We start from the raw sequence: 14,728 nt of genomic DNA, 5'->3' as shown, positions 1-14,728 counted from the left end.
GAGCACTTTTATCCTATAACGCTCAACCTTTGAAAGTGCAAGACTAGTAAAAGGTTTTTTCCCATACCGGGAGTCGAACCCGGGCCACCTGGGTGAAAACCAGGAATCCTAACCGCTAGACCATATGGGAGCAGTTATTAAGTATAATGAGTCATGGACTAAGAAATGTGGGAATAAAGAAAATGTATATATATTTTTTCATTTTGCCGCTTTGAGCTTGTCTACAAACATCTGGTGGTTGCCTCGTTAGCGCAGTAGGAAGCGTGTCAGTCTCATAATCTGAAGGTCGTGAGTTCGATCCTCACACGAGGCACTGTTCAGTGAGTTTTTGTCTTCCTCCATTCATGCAGGAAATCGGGTTTTTCTGCCGAAACGTTTTTAATATATGAGGAAAGTGTTGTTGATTTCCTTGTCATTTTTGAGTGAGTAGAAGAGATGGGAATGATTTGAGCTTTAAATCCAAAATAGGATCTTGCCTAAAAAGAAACAATATTAAAGCAAAGTCCCAATCAGATTGGGTGAAATAGTCTGATGGTTTCTTATTTATTGGCGGAACTAGTTCATTAAAAAAAGGAAAATTAGCCAAACTGACAGGATAAAGGGGTTGTTGACTTGGAGTGAGAAGGGAAAAATAGGAATTATTTGAGTTTTCAAGCTCAAATAGGATCTGGTGAAAAGAGGAGGAATGGGTAAACAAAGATAAGTTAGAATTTATGGCCACAAAGAGCACTTTTATCCTATAACGCTCAACCTTTGAAAGTGCAAGACTAGTAAAAGGTTTTTTCCCATACCGGGAGTCGAACCCGGGCCACCTGGGTGAAAACCAGGAATCCTAACCGCTAGACCATATGGGAGCAGTTATTAAGTATAATGAGTCATGGACTAAGAAAAAGTGGGAATAAAGAAAATGTATATATATTTTTTCATTTTGCCGCTTTGAGCTTGTCTACAAACATCTGGTGGTTGCCTCGTTAGCGCAGTAGGAAGCGTGTCAGTCTCATAATCTGAAGGTCGTGAGTTCGATCCTCACACGAGGCACTGTTCAGTGAGTTTTTGTCTTCCTCCATTCATGCAGGAAATCGGGTTTTTCTGCCGAAACGTTTTTAATATATGAGGAAAGTGTTGTTGATTTCCTTGTCATTTTTGAGTGAGTAGAAGAGATGGGAATGATTTGAGCTTTAAATCCAAAATAGGATCTTGCCTAAAAAGAAACAATATTAAAGCAAAGTCCCAATCAGATTGGGTGAAATAGTCTGATGGTTTCTTATTTATTGGTGAAACTAGTTCATTAAAAAAAGGAAAATTAGCCAAACTGACAGGATAAAGGGGTTGTTGACTTGGAGTGAGAAGGGAACAATAGGAATTATTTGACTTTTCAAGCTCAAATAGGATCTGGTGAAAAGAGGAGGAATGGGTAAACAAAGATAAGTTAGAATTTATGGCCACAAAGAGCACTTTTATCCTATAACGCTCAACCTTTGAAAGTGCAAGACTAGTAAAAGGTTTTTTCCCATACCGGGAGTCGAACCCGGGCCACCTGGGTGAAAACCAGGAATCCTAACCGCTAGACCATATGGGAGCAGTTATTAAGTATAATGAGTCATGGACTAAGAAATGTGGGAATAAAGAAAATGTATATATATTTTTTCATTTTGCCGCTTTGAGCTTGTCTACAAACATCTGGTGGTTGCCTCGTTAGCGCAGTAGGAAGCGTGTCAGTCTCATAATCTGAAGGTCGTGAGTTCGATCCTCACACGAGGCACTGTTCAGTGAGTTTTTGTCTTCCTCCATTCATGCAGGAAATCGGGTTTTTCTGCCGAAACGTTTTTAATATATGAGGAAAGTGTTGTTGATTTCCTTGTCATTTTTGAGTGAGTAGAAGAGATGGGAATGATTTGAGCTTTAAATCCAAAATAGGATCTTGCCTAAAAAGAAACAATATTAAAGCAAAGTCCCAATCAGATTGGGTGAAATAGTCTGATGGTTTCTTATTTATTGGCGGAACTAGTTCATTAAAAAAAGGAAAATTAGCCAAACTGACAGGATAAAGGGGTTGTTGACTTGGAGTGAGAAGGGAAAAATAGGAATTATTTGAGTTTTCAAGCTCAAATAGGATCTGGTGAAAAGAGGAGGAATGGGTAAACAAAGATAAGTTAGAATTTATGGCCACAAAGAGCACTTTTATCCTATAACGCTCAACCTTTGAAAGTGCAAGACTAGTAAAAGGTTTTTTCCCATACCGGGAGTCGAACCCGGGCCACCTGGGTGAAAACCAGGAATCCTAACCGCTAGACCATATGGGAGCAGTTATTAAGTATAATGAGTCATGGACTAAGAAAAAGTGGGAATAAAGAAAATGTATATATATTTTTTCATTTTGCCGCTTTGAGCTTGTCTACAAACATCTGGTGGTTGCCTCGTTAGCGCAGTAGGAAGCGTGTCAGTCTCATAATCTGAAGGTCGTGAGTTCGATCCTCACACGAGGCACTGTTCAGTGAGTTTTTGTCTTCCTCCATTCATGCAGGAAATCGGGTTTTTCTGCCGAAACGTTTTTAATATATGAGGAAAGTGTTGTTGATTTCCTTGTCATTTTTGAGTGAGTAGAAGAGATGGGAATGATTTGAGCTTTAAATCCAAAATAGGATCTTGCCTAAAAAGAAACAATATTAAAGCAAAGTCCCAATCAGATTGGGTGAAATAGTCTGATGGTTTCTTATTTATTGGTGAAACTAGTTCATTAAAAAAAGGAAAATTAGCCAAACTGACAGGATAAAGGGGTTGTTGACTTGGAGTGAGAAGGGAACAATAGGAATTATTTGACTTTTCAAGCTCAAATAGGATCTGGTGAAAAGAGGAGGAATGGGTAAACAAAGATAAGTTAGAATTTATGGCCACAAAGAGCACTTTTATCCTATAACGCTCAACCTTTGAAAGTGCAAGACTAGTAAAAGGTTTTTTCCCATACCAGGAGTCGAACCCGGGCCACCTGGGTGAAAACCAGGAATCCTAACCGCTAGACCATATGGGAGCAGTTATTAAGTATAATGAGTCATGGACTAAGAAATGTGGGAATAAAGAAAATGTATATATATTTTTTCATTTTGCCGCTTTGAGCTTGTCTACAAACATCTGGTGGTTGCCTCGTTAGCGCAGTAGGAAGCGTGTCAGTCTCATAATCTGAAGGTCGTGAGTTCGATCCTCACACGAGGCACTGTTCAGTGAGTTTTTGTCTTCCTCCATTCATGCAGGAAATCGGGTTTTTCTGCCGAAACGTTTTTAATATATGAGGAAAGTGTTGTTGATTTCCTTGTCATTTTTGAGTGAGTAGAAGAGATGGGAATGATTTGAGCTTTAAATCCAAAATAGGATCTTGCCTAAAAAGAAACAATATTAAAGCAAAGTCCCAATCAGATTGGGTGAAATAGTCTGATGGTTTCTTATTTATTGGCGGAACTAGTTCATTAAAAAAAGGAAAATTAGCCAAACTGACAGGATAAAGGGGTTGTTGACTTGGAGTGAGAAGGGAACAATAGGAATTATTTGAGTTTTCAAGCTCAAATAGGATCTGGTGAAAAGAGGAGGAATGGGTAAACAAAGATAAGTTAGAATTTATGGCCACAAAGAGCACTTTTATCCTATAACGCTCAACCTTTGAAAGTGCAAGACTAGTAAAAGGTTTTTTCCCATACCGGGAGTCGAACCCGGGCCACCTGGGTGAAAACCAGGAATCCTAACCGCTAGACCATATGGGAGCAGTTATTAAGTATAATGAGTCATGGACTAAGAAAAAGTGGGAATAAAGAAAATGTATATATATTTTTTCATTTTGCCGCTTTGAGCTTGTCTACAAACATCTGGTGGTTGCCTCGTTAGCGCAGTAGGAAGCGTGTCAGTCTCATAATCTGAAGGTCGTGAGTTCGATCCTCACACGAGGCACTGTTCAGTGAGTTTTTGTCTTCCTCCATTCATGCAGGAAATCGGGTTTTTCTGCCGAAACGTTTTTAATATATGAGGAAAGTGTTGTTGATTTCCTTGTCATTTTTGAGTGAGTAGAAGAGATGGGAATGATTTGAGCTTTAAATCCAAAATAGGATCTTGCCTAAAAAGAAACAATATTAAAGCAAAGTCCCAATCAGATTGGGTGAAATAGTCTGATGGTTTCTTATTTATTGGTGAAACTAGTTCATTAAAAAAAGGAAAATTAGCCAAACTGACAGGATAAAGGGGTTGTTGACTTGGAGTGAGAAGGGAACAATAGGAATTATTTGACTTTTCAAGCTCAAATAGGATCTGGTGAAAAGAGGAGGAATGGGTAAACAAAGATAAGTTAGAATTTATGGCCACAAAGAGCACTTTTATCCTATAACGCTCAACCTTTGAAAGTGCAAGACTAGTAAAAGGTTTTTTCCCATACCAGGAGTCGAACCCGGGCCACCTGGGTGAAAACCAGGAATCCTAACCGCTAGACCATATGGGAGCAGTTATTAAGTATAATGAGTCATGGACTAAGAAATGTGGGAATAAAGAAAATGTATATATATTTTTTCATTTTGCCGCTTTGAGCTTGTCTACAAACATCTGGTGGTTGCCTCGTTAGCGCAGTAGGAAGCGTGTCAGTCTCATAATCTGAAGGTCGTGAGTTCGATCCTCACACGAGGCACTGTTCAGTGAGTTTTTGTCTTCCTCCATTCATGCAGGAAATCGGGTTTTTCTGCCGAAACGTTTTTAATATATGAGGAAAGTGTTGTTGATTTCCTTGTCATTTTTGAGTGAGTAGAAGAGATGGGAATGATTTGAGCTTTAAATCCAAAATAGGATCTTGCCTAAAAAGAAACAATATTAAAGCAAAGTCCCAATCAGATTGGGTGAAATAGTCTGATGGTTTCTTATTTATTGGCGGAACTAGTTCATTAAAAAAAGGAAAATTAGCCAAACTGACAGGATAAAGGGGTTGTTGACTTGGAGTGAGAAGGGAACAATAGGAATTATTTGAGTTTTCAAGCTCAAATAGGATCTGGTGAAAAGAGGAGGAATGGGTAAACAAAGATAAGTTAGAATTTATGGCCACAAAGAGCACTTTTTTCCTATAACGCTCAACCTTTGAAAATGCAAGAAGTAAAAGGTTCTTTCCCATACCGGGAGTCGAACCCAGGCCACCTGGGTGAAGACCAGGAATCCTAACCGCTAGACCATATGGGAGCAGTTATTAAGTATAATGAGTCATGGACTAAGAAAAAGTGGGAATAAAGAAAATGTATATATATTTTTTCATTTTGCCGCTTTGAGCTTGTCTACAAACATCTGGTGGTTGCCTCGTTAGCGCAGTAGGAAGCGTGTCAGTCTCATAATCTGAAGGTCGTGAGTTCGATCCTCACACGAGGCACTGTTCAGTGAGTTTTTGTCTTCCTCCATTCATGCAGGAAATCGGGTTTTTCTGCCGAAACGTTTTTAATATATGAGGAAAGTGTTGTTGATTTCCTTGTCATTTTTGAGTGAGTAGAAGAGATGGGAATGATTTGAGCTTTAAATCCAAAATAGGATCTTGCCTAAAAAGAAACAATATTAAAGCAAAGTCCCAATCAGATTGGGTGAAATAGTCTGATGGTTTCTTATTTATTGGTGAAACTAGTTCATTAAAAAAAGGAAAATTAGCCAAACTGACAGGATAAAGGGGTTGTTGACTTGGAGTGAGAAGGGAACAATAGGAATTATTTGACTTTTCAAGCTCAAATAGGATCTGGTGAAAAGAGGAGGAATGGGTAAACAAAGATAAGTTAGAATTTATGGCCACAAAGAGCACTTTTATCCTATAACGCTCAACCTTTGAAAGTGCAAGACTAGTAAAAGGTTTTTTCCCATACCAGGAGTCGAACCCGGGCCACCTGGGTGAAAACCAGGAATCCTAACCGCTAGACCATATGGGAGCAGTTATTAAGTATAATGAGTCATGGACTAAGAAATGTGGGAATAAAGAAAATGTATATATATTTTTTCATTTTGCCGCTTTGAGCTTGTCTACAAACATCTGGTGGTTGCCTCGTTAGCGCAGTAGGAAGCGTGTCAGTCTCATAATCTGAAGGTCGTGAGTTCGATCCTCACACGAGGCACTGTTCAGTGAGTTTTTGTCTTCCTCCATTCATGCAGGAAATCGGGTTTTTCTGCCGAAACGTTTTTAATATATGAGGAAAGTGTTGTTGATTTCCTTGTCATTTTTGAGTGAGTAGAAGAGATGGGAATGATTTGAGCTTTAAATCCAAAATAGGATCTTGCCTAAAAAGAAACAATATTAAAGCAAAGTCCCAATCAGATTGGGTGAAATAGTCTGATGGTTTCTTATTTATTGGCGGAACTAGTTCATTAAAAAAAGGAAAATTAGCCAAACTGACAGGATAAAGGGGTTGTTGACTTGGAGTGAGAAGGGAACAATAGGAATTATTTGAGTTTTCAAGCTCAAATAGGATCTGGTGAAAAGAGGAGGAATGGGTAAACAAAGATAAGTTAGAATTTATGGCCACAAAGAGCACTTTTATCCTATAACGCTCAACCTTTGAAAGTGCAAGACTAGTAAAAGGTTTTTTCCCATACCGGGAGTCGAACCCGGGCCACCTGGGTGAAAACCAGGAATCCTAACCGCTAGACCATATGGGAGCAGTTATTAAGTATAATGAGTCATGGACTAAGAAATGTGGGAATAAAGAAAATGTATATATATTTTTTCATTTTGCCGCTTTGAGCTTGTCTACAAACATCTGGTGGTTGCCTCGTTAGCGCAGTAGGAAGCGTGTCAGTCTCATAATCTGAAGGTCATGAGTTCGATCCTCACACGAGGCACTGTTCAGTGAGTTTTTGTCTTCCTCCATTCATGCAGGAAATCGGGTTTTTCTGCCGAAACGTTTTTAATATATGAGGAAAGTGTTGTTGATTTCCTTGTCATTTTTGAGTGAGTAGAAGAGATGGGAATGATTTGAGCTTTAAATCCAAAATAGGATCTTGCCTAAAAAGAAACAATATTAAAGCAAAGTCCCAATCAGATTGGGTGAAATAGTCTGATGGTTTCTTATTTATTGGTGAAACTAGTTCATTAAAAAAAGGAAAATTAGCCAAACTGACAGGATAAAGGGGTTGTTGACTTGGAGTGAGAAGGGAACAATAGGAATTATTTGAGTTTTCAAGCTCAAATAGGATCTGGTGAAAAGAGGAGGAATGGGTGAACAAAGATAAGTTAGAATTTATGGCCACAAAGAGCACTTTTATCCTATAACGCTCAACCTTTGAAAGTGCAAGACTAGTAAAAGGTTTTTTCCCATACCGGGAGTCGAACCCGGGCCACCTGGGTGAAAACCAGGAATCCTAACCGCTAGACCATATGGGAGCAGTTATTAAGTATAATGAGTCATGGACTAAGAAAAAGTGGGAATAAAGAAAATGTATATATATTTTTTCATTTTGCCGCTTTGAGCTTGTCTACAAACATCTGGTGGTTGCCTCGTTAGCGCAGTAGGAAGCGTGTCAGTCTCATAATCTGAAGGTCGTGAGTTCGATCCTCACACGAGGCACTGTTCAGTGAGTTTTTGTCTTCCTCCATTCATGCAGGAAATCGGGTTTTTCTGCCGAAACGTTTTTAATATATGAGGAAAGTGTTGTTGATTTCCTTGTCATTTTTGAGTGAGTAGAAGAGATGGGAATGATTTGAGCTTTAAATCCAAAATAGGATCTTGCCTAAAAAGAAACAATATTAAAGCAAAGTCCCAATCAGATTGGGTGAAATAGTCTGATGGTTTCTTATTTATTGGCGAAACTAGTTCATTAAAAAAAGGAAAATTAGCCAAACTGACAGGATAAAGGGGTTGTTGACTTGGAGTGAGAAGGGAACAATAGGAATTATTTGAGTTTTCAAGCTCAAATAGGATCTGGTGAAAAGAGGAGGAATGGGTAAACAAAGATAAGTTAGAATTTATGGCCACAAAGAGCACTTTTATCCTATAACGCTCAACCTTTGAAAGTGCAAGACTAGTAAAAGGTTATTTCCCATACCGGGAGTCGAACCCGGGCCACCTGGGTGAAAACCAGGAATCCTAACCGCTAGACCATATGGGAGCAGTTATTTAGTGTAATGAGTCATGGACTAAGAAAAAGTGGGAATAAAGAAAATGTATATATATTTTTTCATTTTGCCGCTTTGAGCTTGTCTACAAACATCTGGTGGTTGCCTCGTTAGCGCAGTAGGAAGCGTGTCAGTCTCATAATCTGAAGGTCGTGAGTTCGATCCTCACACGAGGCACTGTTCAGTGAGTTTTTGTCTTCCTCCATTCATGCAGGAAATCGGGTTTTTCTGCCGAAACGTTTTTAATATATGAGGAAAGTGTTGTTGATTTCCTTGTCATTTTTGAGTGAGTAGAAGAGATGGGAATGATTTGAGCTTTAAATCCAAAATAGGATCTTGCCTAAAAAGAAACAATATTAAAGCAAAGTCCCAATCAGATTGGGTGAAATAGTCTGATGGTTTCTTATTTATTGGTGAAACTAGTTCATTAAAAAAAGGAAAATTAGCCAAACTGACAGGATAAAGGGGTTGTTGACTTGGAGTGAGAAGGGAACAATAGGAATTATTTGAGTTTTCAAGCTCAAATAGGATCTGGTGAAAAGAGGAGGAATGGGTAAACAAAGATAAGTTAGAATTTATGGCCACAAAGAGCACTTTTATCCTATAACGCTCAACCTTTGAAAGTGCAAGACTAGTAAAAGGTTTTTTCCCATACCGGGAGTCGAACCCGGGCCACCTGGGTGAAAACCAGGAATCCTAACCGCTAGACCATATGGGAGCAGTTATTAAGTATAATGAGTCATGGACTAAGAAAAAGTGGGAATAAAGAAAATGTATATATATTTTTTCATTTTGCCGCTTTGAGCTTGTCTACAAACATCTGGTGGTTGCCTCGTTAGCGCAGTAGGAAGCGTGTCAGTCTCATAATCTGAAGGTTGTGAGTTCGATCCTCACACGAGGCACTGTTCAGTGAGTTTTTGTCTTCCTCCATTCATGCAGGAAATCGGGTTTTTCTGCCGAAACGTTTTTAATATATGAGGAAAGTGTTGTTGATTTCCTTGTCATTTTTGAGTGAGTAGAAGAGATGGGAATGATTTGAGCTTTAAATCCAAAATAGGATCTTGCCTAAAAAGAAACAATATTAAAGCAAAGTCCCAATCAGATTGGGTGAAATAGTCTGATGGTTTCTTATTTATTGGCGAAACTAGTTCATTAAAAAAAGGAAAATTAGCCAAACTGACAGGATAAAGGGGTTGTTGACTTGGAGTGAGAAGGGAACAATAGGAATTATTTGACTTTTCAAGCTCAAATAGGATCTGGTGAAAAGAGGAGGAATGGGTAAACAAAGATAAGTTAGAATTTATGGCCACAAAGAGCACTTTTATCCTATAACGCTCAACCTTTGAAAGTGCAAGACTAGTAAAAGGTTTTTTCCCATACCGGGAGTCGAACCCGGGCCACCTGGGTGAAAACCAGGAATCCTAACCGCTAGACCATATGGGAGCAGTTATTAAGTATAATGAGTCATGGACTAAGAAATGTGGGAATAAAGAAAATGTATATATATTTTTTCATTTTGCCGCTTTGAGCTTGTCTACAAACATCTGGTGGTTGCCTCGTTAGCGCAGTAGGAAGCGTGTCAGTCTCATAATCTGAAGGTCGTGAGTTCGATCCTCACACGAGGCACTGTTCAGTGAGTTTTTGTCTTCCTCCATTCATGCAGGAAATCGGGTTTTTCTGCCGAAACGTTTTTAATATATGAGGAAAGTGTTGTTGATTTCCTTGTCATTTTTGAGTGAGTAGAAGAGATGGGAATGATTTGAGCTTTAAATCCAAAATAGGATCTTGCCTAAAAAGAAACAATATTAAAGCAAAGTCCCAATCAGATTGGGTGAAATAGTCTGATGGTTTCTTATTTATTGGCGGAACTAGTTCATTAAAAAAAGGAAAATTAGCCAAACTGACAGGATAAAGGGGTTGTTGACTTGGAGTGAGAAGGGAAAAATAGGAATTATTTGAGTTTTCAAGCTCAAATAGGATCTGGTGAAAAGAGGAGGAATGGGTAAACAAAGATAAGTTAGAATTTATGGCCACAAAGAGCACTTTTATCCTATAACGCTCAACCTTTGAAAGTGCAAGACTAGTAAAAGGTTTTTTCCCATACCGGGAGTCGAACCCGGGCCACCTGGGTGAAAACCAGGAATCCTAACCGCTAGACCATATGGGAGCAGTTATTAAGTATAATGAGTCATGGACTAAGAAAAAGTGGGAATAAAGAAAATGTATATATATTTTTTCATTTTGCCGCTTTGAGCTTGTCTACAAACATCTGGTGGTTGCCTCGTTAGCGCAGTAGGAAGCGTGTCAGTCTCATAATCTGAAGGTCGTGAGTTCGATCCTCACACGAGGCACTGTTCAGTGAGTTTTTGTCTTCCTCCATTCATGCAGGAAATCGGGTTTTTCTGCCGAAACGTTTTTAATATATGAGGAAAGTGTTGTTGATTTCCTTGTCATTTTTGAGTGAGTAGAAGAGATGGGAATGATTTGAGCTTTAAATCCAAAATAGGATCTTGCCTAAAAAGAAACAATATTAAAGCAAAGTCCCAATCAGATTGGGTGAAATAGTCTGATGGTTTCTTATTTATTGGTGAAACTAGTTCATTAAAAAAAGGAAAATTAGCCAAACTGACAGGATAAAGGGGTTGTTGACTTGGAGTGAGAAGGGAACAATAGGAATTATTTGACTTTTCAAGCTCAAATAGGATCTGGTGAAAAGAGGAGGAATGGGTAAACAAAGATAAGTTAGAATTTATGGCCACAAAGAGCACTTTTATCCTATAACGCTCAACCTTTGAAAGTGCAAGACTAGTAAAAGGTTTTTTCCCATACCAGGAGTCGAACCCGGGCCACCTGGGTGAAAACCAGGAATCCTAACCGCTAGACCATATGGGAGCAGTTATTAAGTATAATGAGTCATGGACTAAGAAATGTGGGAATAAAGAAAATGTATATATATTTTTTCATTTTGCCGCTTTGAGCTTGTCTACAAACATCTGGTGGTTGCCTCGTTAGCGCAGTAGGAAGCGTGTCAGTCTCATAATCTGAAGGTCGTGAGTTCGATCCTCACACGAGGCACTGTTCAGTGAGTTTTTGTCTTCCTCCATTCATGCAGGAAATCGGGTTTTTCTGCCGAAACGTTTTTAATATATGAGGAAAGTGTTGTTGATTTCCTTGTCATTTTTGAGTGAGTAGAAGAGATGGGAATGATTTGAGCTTTAAATCCAAAATAGGATCTTGCCTAAAAAGAAACAATATTAAAGCAAAGTCCCAATCAGATTGGGTGAAATAGTCTGATGGTTTCTTATTTATTGGCGGAACTAGTTCATTAAAAAAAGGAAAATTAGCCAAACTGACAGGATAAAGGGGTTGTTGACTTGGAGTGAGAAGGGAACAATAGGAATTATTTGAGTTTTCAAGCTCAAATAGGATCTGGTGAAAAGAGGAGGAATGGGTAAACAAAGATAAGTTAGAATTTATGGCCACAAAGAGCACTTTTATCCTATAACGCTCAACCTTTGAAAGTGCAAGACTAGTAAAAGGTTTTTTCCCATACCGGGAGTCGAACCCGGGCCACCTGGGTGAAAACCAGGAATCCTAACCGCTAGACCATATGGGAGCAGTTATTAAGTATAATGAGTCATGGACTAAGAAATGTGGGAATAAAGAAAATGTATATATATTTTTTCATTTTGCCGCTTTGAGCTTGTCTACAAACATCTGGTGGTTGCCTCGTTAGCGCAGTAGGAAGCGTGTCAGTCTCATAATCTGAAGGTCATGAGTTCGATCCTCACACGAGGCACTGTTCAGTGAGTTTTTGTCTTCCTCCATTCATGCAGGAAATCGGGTTTTTCTGCCGAAACAATTTTAATATATGAGGAAAGTGTTGTTGATTTCCTTGTCATTTTTGAGTGAGTAGAAGAGATGGGAATGATTTGAGCTTTAAATCCAAAATAGGATCTTGCCTAAAAAGAAACAATATTAAAGCAAAGTCCCAATCAGATTGGGTGAAATAGTCTGATGGTTTCTTATTTATTGGTGAAACTAGTTCATTAAAAAAAGGAAAATTAGCCAAACTGACAGGATAAAGGGGTTGTTGACTTGGAGTGAGAAGGGAACAATAGGAATTATTTGAGTTTTCAAGCTCAAATAGGATCTGGTGAAAAGAGGAGGAATGGGTGAACAAAGATAAGTTAGAATTTATGGCCACAAAGAGCACTTTTATCCTATAACGCTCAACCTTTGAAAGTGCAAGACTAGTAAAAGGTTTTTTCCCATACCGGGAGTCGAACCCGGGCCACCTGGGTGAAAACCAGGAATCCTAACCGCTAGACCATATGGGAGCAGTTATTAAGTATAATGAGTCATGGACTAAGAAAAAGTGGGAATAAAGAAAATGTATATATATTTTTTCATTTTGCCGCTTTGAGCTTGTCTACAAACATCTGGTGGTTGCCTCGTTAGCGCAGTAGGAAGCGTGTCAGTCTCATAATCTGAAGGTCGTGAGTTCGATCCTCACACGAGGCACTGTTCAGTGAGTTTTTGTCTTCCTCCATTCATGCAGGAAATCGGGTTTTTCTGCCGAAACGTTTTTAATATATGAGGAAAGTGTTGTTGATTTCCTTGTCATTTTTGAGTGAGTAGAAGAGATGGGAATGATTTGAGCTTTAAATCCAAAATAGGATCTTGCCTAAAAAGAAACAATATTAAAGCAAAGTCCCAATCAGATTGGGTGAAATAGTCTGATGGTTTCTTATTTATTGGCGAAACTAGTTCATTAAAAAAAGGAAAATTAGCCAAACTGACAGGATAAAGGGGTTGTTGACTTGGAGTGAGAAGGGAACAATAGGAATTATTTGAGTTTTCAAGCTCAAATAGGATCTGGTGAAAAGAGGAGGAATGGGTAAACAAAGATAAGTTAGAATTTATGGCCACAAAGAGCACTTTTATCCTATAACGCTCAACCTTTGAAAGTGCAAGACTAGTAAAAGGTTATTTCCCATACCGGGAGTCGAACCCGGGCCACCTGGGTGAAAACCAGGAATCCTAACCGCTAGACCATATGGGAGCAGTTATTTAGTGTAATGAGTCATGGACTAAGAAAAAGTGGGAATAAAGAAAATGTATATATATTTTTTCATTTTGCCGCTTTGAGCTTGTCTACAAACATCTGGTGGTTGCCTCGTTAGCGCAGTAGGAAGCGTGTCAGTCTCATAATCTGAAGGTCGTGAGTTCGATCCTCACACGAGGCACTGTTCAGTGAGTTTTTGTCTTCCTCCATTCATGCAGGAAATCGGGTTTTTCTGCCGAAACGTTTTTAATATATGAGGAAAGTGTTGTTGATTTCCTTGTCATTTTTGAGTGAGTAGAAGAGATGGGAATGATTTGAGCTTTAAATCCAAAATAGGATCTTGCCTAAAAAGAAACAATATTAAAGCAAAGTCCCAATCAGATTGGGTGAAATAGTCTGATGGTTTCTTATTTATTGGTGAAACTAGTTCATTAAAAAAAGGAAAATTAGCCAAACTGACAGGATAAAGGGGTTGTTGACTTGGAGTGAGAAGGGAACAATAGGAATTATTTGAGTTTTCAAGCTCAAATAGGATCTGGTGAAAAGAGGAGGAATGGGTAAACAAAGATAAGTTAGAATTTATGGCCACAAAGAGCACTTTTATCCTATAACGCTCAACCTTTGAAAGTGCAAGACTAGTAAAAGGTTTTTTCCCATACCGGGAGTCGAACCCGGGCCACCTGGGTGAAAACCAGGAATCCTAACCGCTAGACCATATGGGAGCAGTTATTAAGTATAATGAGTCATGGACTAAGAAAAAGTGGGAATAAAGAAAATGTATATATATTTTTTCATTTTGCCGCTTTGAGCTTGTCTACAAACATCTGGTGGTTGCCTCGTTAGCGCAGTAGGAAGCGTGTCAGTCTCATAATCTGAAGGTCGTGAGTTCGATCCTCACACGAGGCACTGTTCAGTGAGTTTTTGTCTTCCTCCATTCATGCAGGAAATCGGGTTTTTCTGCCGAAACGTTTTTAATATATGAGGAAAGTGTTGTTGATTTCCTTGTCATTTTTGAGTGAGTAGAAGAGATGGGAATGATTTGAGCTTTAAATCCAAAATAGGATCTTGCCTAAAAAGAAACAATATTAAAGCAAAGTCCCAATCAGTTTGGGTGAAATAGTCTGATGGTTTCTTATTTATTGGTGAAACTAGTTCATTAAAAAAAGGAAAATTAGCCAAACTGACAGGATAAAGGGGTTGTTGACTTGGAGTGAGAAGGGAACAATAGGAATTATTTGAGTTTTCAAGCTCAAATAGGATCTGGTGAAAAGAGGAGGAATGGGTAAACAAAGATAAGTTAGAATTTATGGCCACAAAGAGCACTTTTATCCTATAACGCTCAACCTTTGAAAGTGCAAGACTAGTAAAAGGTTTTTTCCCATACCGGGAGTCGAACCCGGGCCACCTGGGTGAAAACCAGGAATCCTAACCGCTAGACCATATGGGAGCAGTTATTTAGTGTAATGAGTCATGGACTAAGAAAAAGTGGGAATAAAGAAAATGTATATATATTTTTTCATTTTGCCGCTTTGAGCTTGTCTACAAACATCTGGTGG

At 38.7% G+C, this 14,728-nt stretch overlaps 39 non-coding genes across 39 annotated transcripts; 18 read left to right on the top strand and 21 right to left on the bottom strand.

The window, feature by feature from the left end:
• Nucleotides 1–58: 58 nt before the first annotated feature.
• TRNAE-UUC (transfer RNA glutamic acid (anticodon UUC)) lies at nucleotides 59–130 on the bottom strand. The gene has a single exon. It is a non-coding gene; the product is annotated as a tRNA-Glu (tRNA).
• A 110-nt stretch (nucleotides 131–240) lies between these two features.
• TRNAM-CAU (transfer RNA methionine (anticodon CAU)) lies at nucleotides 241–313 on the top strand. Its single transcript has one exon. It is a non-coding gene; the product is annotated as a tRNA-Met (tRNA).
• Nucleotides 314–782: 469 nt separating this feature from the next.
• On the bottom strand, nucleotides 783–854 carry TRNAE-UUC (transfer RNA glutamic acid (anticodon UUC)). Its single transcript has one exon. It is a non-coding gene; the product is annotated as a tRNA-Glu (tRNA).
• Nucleotides 855–965: 111 nt separating this feature from the next.
• On the top strand, nucleotides 966–1,038 carry TRNAM-CAU (transfer RNA methionine (anticodon CAU)). The gene has a single exon. It is a non-coding gene; the product is annotated as a tRNA-Met (tRNA).
• A 469-nt stretch (nucleotides 1,039–1,507) lies between these two features.
• On the bottom strand, nucleotides 1,508–1,579 carry TRNAE-UUC (transfer RNA glutamic acid (anticodon UUC)). The gene has a single exon. It is a non-coding gene; the product is annotated as a tRNA-Glu (tRNA).
• A 110-nt stretch (nucleotides 1,580–1,689) lies between these two features.
• TRNAM-CAU (transfer RNA methionine (anticodon CAU)) lies at nucleotides 1,690–1,762 on the top strand. Its single transcript has one exon. It is a non-coding gene; the product is annotated as a tRNA-Met (tRNA).
• Nucleotides 1,763–2,231: 469 nt separating this feature from the next.
• TRNAE-UUC (transfer RNA glutamic acid (anticodon UUC)) lies at nucleotides 2,232–2,303 on the bottom strand. Its single transcript has one exon. It is a non-coding gene; the product is annotated as a tRNA-Glu (tRNA).
• Nucleotides 2,304–2,414: 111 nt separating this feature from the next.
• TRNAM-CAU (transfer RNA methionine (anticodon CAU)) lies at nucleotides 2,415–2,487 on the top strand. The gene has a single exon. It is a non-coding gene; the product is annotated as a tRNA-Met (tRNA).
• Nucleotides 2,488–2,956: 469 nt separating this feature from the next.
• Nucleotides 2,957–3,028, bottom strand: TRNAE-UUC (transfer RNA glutamic acid (anticodon UUC)). Its single transcript has one exon. It is a non-coding gene; the product is annotated as a tRNA-Glu (tRNA).
• Nucleotides 3,029–3,138: 110 nt separating this feature from the next.
• On the top strand, nucleotides 3,139–3,211 carry TRNAM-CAU (transfer RNA methionine (anticodon CAU)). The gene has a single exon. It is a non-coding gene; the product is annotated as a tRNA-Met (tRNA).
• A 469-nt stretch (nucleotides 3,212–3,680) lies between these two features.
• Nucleotides 3,681–3,752, bottom strand: TRNAE-UUC (transfer RNA glutamic acid (anticodon UUC)). Its single transcript has one exon. It is a non-coding gene; the product is annotated as a tRNA-Glu (tRNA).
• Nucleotides 3,753–3,863: 111 nt separating this feature from the next.
• Nucleotides 3,864–3,936, top strand: TRNAM-CAU (transfer RNA methionine (anticodon CAU)). Its single transcript has one exon. It is a non-coding gene; the product is annotated as a tRNA-Met (tRNA).
• Nucleotides 3,937–4,405: 469 nt separating this feature from the next.
• On the bottom strand, nucleotides 4,406–4,477 carry TRNAE-UUC (transfer RNA glutamic acid (anticodon UUC)). Its single transcript has one exon. It is a non-coding gene; the product is annotated as a tRNA-Glu (tRNA).
• Nucleotides 4,478–4,587: 110 nt separating this feature from the next.
• On the top strand, nucleotides 4,588–4,660 carry TRNAM-CAU (transfer RNA methionine (anticodon CAU)). Its single transcript has one exon. It is a non-coding gene; the product is annotated as a tRNA-Met (tRNA).
• A 467-nt stretch (nucleotides 4,661–5,127) lies between these two features.
• Nucleotides 5,128–5,199, bottom strand: TRNAE-UUC (transfer RNA glutamic acid (anticodon UUC)). The gene has a single exon. It is a non-coding gene; the product is annotated as a tRNA-Glu (tRNA).
• Nucleotides 5,200–5,310: 111 nt separating this feature from the next.
• Nucleotides 5,311–5,383, top strand: TRNAM-CAU (transfer RNA methionine (anticodon CAU)). The gene has a single exon. It is a non-coding gene; the product is annotated as a tRNA-Met (tRNA).
• A 469-nt stretch (nucleotides 5,384–5,852) lies between these two features.
• Nucleotides 5,853–5,924, bottom strand: TRNAE-UUC (transfer RNA glutamic acid (anticodon UUC)). Its single transcript has one exon. It is a non-coding gene; the product is annotated as a tRNA-Glu (tRNA).
• A 110-nt stretch (nucleotides 5,925–6,034) lies between these two features.
• On the top strand, nucleotides 6,035–6,107 carry TRNAM-CAU (transfer RNA methionine (anticodon CAU)). Its single transcript has one exon. It is a non-coding gene; the product is annotated as a tRNA-Met (tRNA).
• Nucleotides 6,108–6,576: 469 nt separating this feature from the next.
• TRNAE-UUC (transfer RNA glutamic acid (anticodon UUC)) lies at nucleotides 6,577–6,648 on the bottom strand. Its single transcript has one exon. It is a non-coding gene; the product is annotated as a tRNA-Glu (tRNA).
• A 652-nt stretch (nucleotides 6,649–7,300) lies between these two features.
• TRNAE-UUC (transfer RNA glutamic acid (anticodon UUC)) lies at nucleotides 7,301–7,372 on the bottom strand. Its single transcript has one exon. It is a non-coding gene; the product is annotated as a tRNA-Glu (tRNA).
• Nucleotides 7,373–7,483: 111 nt separating this feature from the next.
• On the top strand, nucleotides 7,484–7,556 carry TRNAM-CAU (transfer RNA methionine (anticodon CAU)). Its single transcript has one exon. It is a non-coding gene; the product is annotated as a tRNA-Met (tRNA).
• A 469-nt stretch (nucleotides 7,557–8,025) lies between these two features.
• Nucleotides 8,026–8,097, bottom strand: TRNAE-UUC (transfer RNA glutamic acid (anticodon UUC)). Its single transcript has one exon. It is a non-coding gene; the product is annotated as a tRNA-Glu (tRNA).
• A 111-nt stretch (nucleotides 8,098–8,208) lies between these two features.
• On the top strand, nucleotides 8,209–8,281 carry TRNAM-CAU (transfer RNA methionine (anticodon CAU)). The gene has a single exon. It is a non-coding gene; the product is annotated as a tRNA-Met (tRNA).
• A 469-nt stretch (nucleotides 8,282–8,750) lies between these two features.
• Nucleotides 8,751–8,822, bottom strand: TRNAE-UUC (transfer RNA glutamic acid (anticodon UUC)). The gene has a single exon. It is a non-coding gene; the product is annotated as a tRNA-Glu (tRNA).
• Nucleotides 8,823–8,933: 111 nt separating this feature from the next.
• On the top strand, nucleotides 8,934–9,006 carry TRNAM-CAU (transfer RNA methionine (anticodon CAU)). Its single transcript has one exon. It is a non-coding gene; the product is annotated as a tRNA-Met (tRNA).
• Nucleotides 9,007–9,475: 469 nt separating this feature from the next.
• On the bottom strand, nucleotides 9,476–9,547 carry TRNAE-UUC (transfer RNA glutamic acid (anticodon UUC)). Its single transcript has one exon. It is a non-coding gene; the product is annotated as a tRNA-Glu (tRNA).
• A 110-nt stretch (nucleotides 9,548–9,657) lies between these two features.
• Nucleotides 9,658–9,730, top strand: TRNAM-CAU (transfer RNA methionine (anticodon CAU)). Its single transcript has one exon. It is a non-coding gene; the product is annotated as a tRNA-Met (tRNA).
• A 469-nt stretch (nucleotides 9,731–10,199) lies between these two features.
• On the bottom strand, nucleotides 10,200–10,271 carry TRNAE-UUC (transfer RNA glutamic acid (anticodon UUC)). Its single transcript has one exon. It is a non-coding gene; the product is annotated as a tRNA-Glu (tRNA).
• A 111-nt stretch (nucleotides 10,272–10,382) lies between these two features.
• On the top strand, nucleotides 10,383–10,455 carry TRNAM-CAU (transfer RNA methionine (anticodon CAU)). Its single transcript has one exon. It is a non-coding gene; the product is annotated as a tRNA-Met (tRNA).
• A 469-nt stretch (nucleotides 10,456–10,924) lies between these two features.
• Nucleotides 10,925–10,996, bottom strand: TRNAE-UUC (transfer RNA glutamic acid (anticodon UUC)). Its single transcript has one exon. It is a non-coding gene; the product is annotated as a tRNA-Glu (tRNA).
• A 110-nt stretch (nucleotides 10,997–11,106) lies between these two features.
• TRNAM-CAU (transfer RNA methionine (anticodon CAU)) lies at nucleotides 11,107–11,179 on the top strand. Its single transcript has one exon. It is a non-coding gene; the product is annotated as a tRNA-Met (tRNA).
• A 469-nt stretch (nucleotides 11,180–11,648) lies between these two features.
• Nucleotides 11,649–11,720, bottom strand: TRNAE-UUC (transfer RNA glutamic acid (anticodon UUC)). Its single transcript has one exon. It is a non-coding gene; the product is annotated as a tRNA-Glu (tRNA).
• Nucleotides 11,721–12,372: 652 nt separating this feature from the next.
• Nucleotides 12,373–12,444, bottom strand: TRNAE-UUC (transfer RNA glutamic acid (anticodon UUC)). The gene has a single exon. It is a non-coding gene; the product is annotated as a tRNA-Glu (tRNA).
• A 111-nt stretch (nucleotides 12,445–12,555) lies between these two features.
• TRNAM-CAU (transfer RNA methionine (anticodon CAU)) lies at nucleotides 12,556–12,628 on the top strand. Its single transcript has one exon. It is a non-coding gene; the product is annotated as a tRNA-Met (tRNA).
• A 469-nt stretch (nucleotides 12,629–13,097) lies between these two features.
• Nucleotides 13,098–13,169, bottom strand: TRNAE-UUC (transfer RNA glutamic acid (anticodon UUC)). The gene has a single exon. It is a non-coding gene; the product is annotated as a tRNA-Glu (tRNA).
• Nucleotides 13,170–13,280: 111 nt separating this feature from the next.
• TRNAM-CAU (transfer RNA methionine (anticodon CAU)) lies at nucleotides 13,281–13,353 on the top strand. The gene has a single exon. It is a non-coding gene; the product is annotated as a tRNA-Met (tRNA).
• A 469-nt stretch (nucleotides 13,354–13,822) lies between these two features.
• On the bottom strand, nucleotides 13,823–13,894 carry TRNAE-UUC (transfer RNA glutamic acid (anticodon UUC)). The gene has a single exon. It is a non-coding gene; the product is annotated as a tRNA-Glu (tRNA).
• Nucleotides 13,895–14,005: 111 nt separating this feature from the next.
• On the top strand, nucleotides 14,006–14,078 carry TRNAM-CAU (transfer RNA methionine (anticodon CAU)). The gene has a single exon. It is a non-coding gene; the product is annotated as a tRNA-Met (tRNA).
• Nucleotides 14,079–14,547: 469 nt separating this feature from the next.
• On the bottom strand, nucleotides 14,548–14,619 carry TRNAE-UUC (transfer RNA glutamic acid (anticodon UUC)). The gene has a single exon. It is a non-coding gene; the product is annotated as a tRNA-Glu (tRNA).
• Nucleotides 14,620–14,728: the final 109 nt, after the last annotated feature.

The sequence above is a fragment of the Rhinoderma darwinii genome, chromosome 3 (assembly GCF_050947455.1).
Source record: "Rhinoderma darwinii isolate aRhiDar2 chromosome 3, aRhiDar2.hap1, whole genome shotgun sequence".
NCBI classification, from domain to species: Eukaryota; Metazoa; Chordata; class Amphibia; order Anura; family Rhinodermatidae; genus Rhinoderma; species Rhinoderma darwinii.
This window is presented reverse-complemented; position numbering and strand designations above follow the sequence as displayed.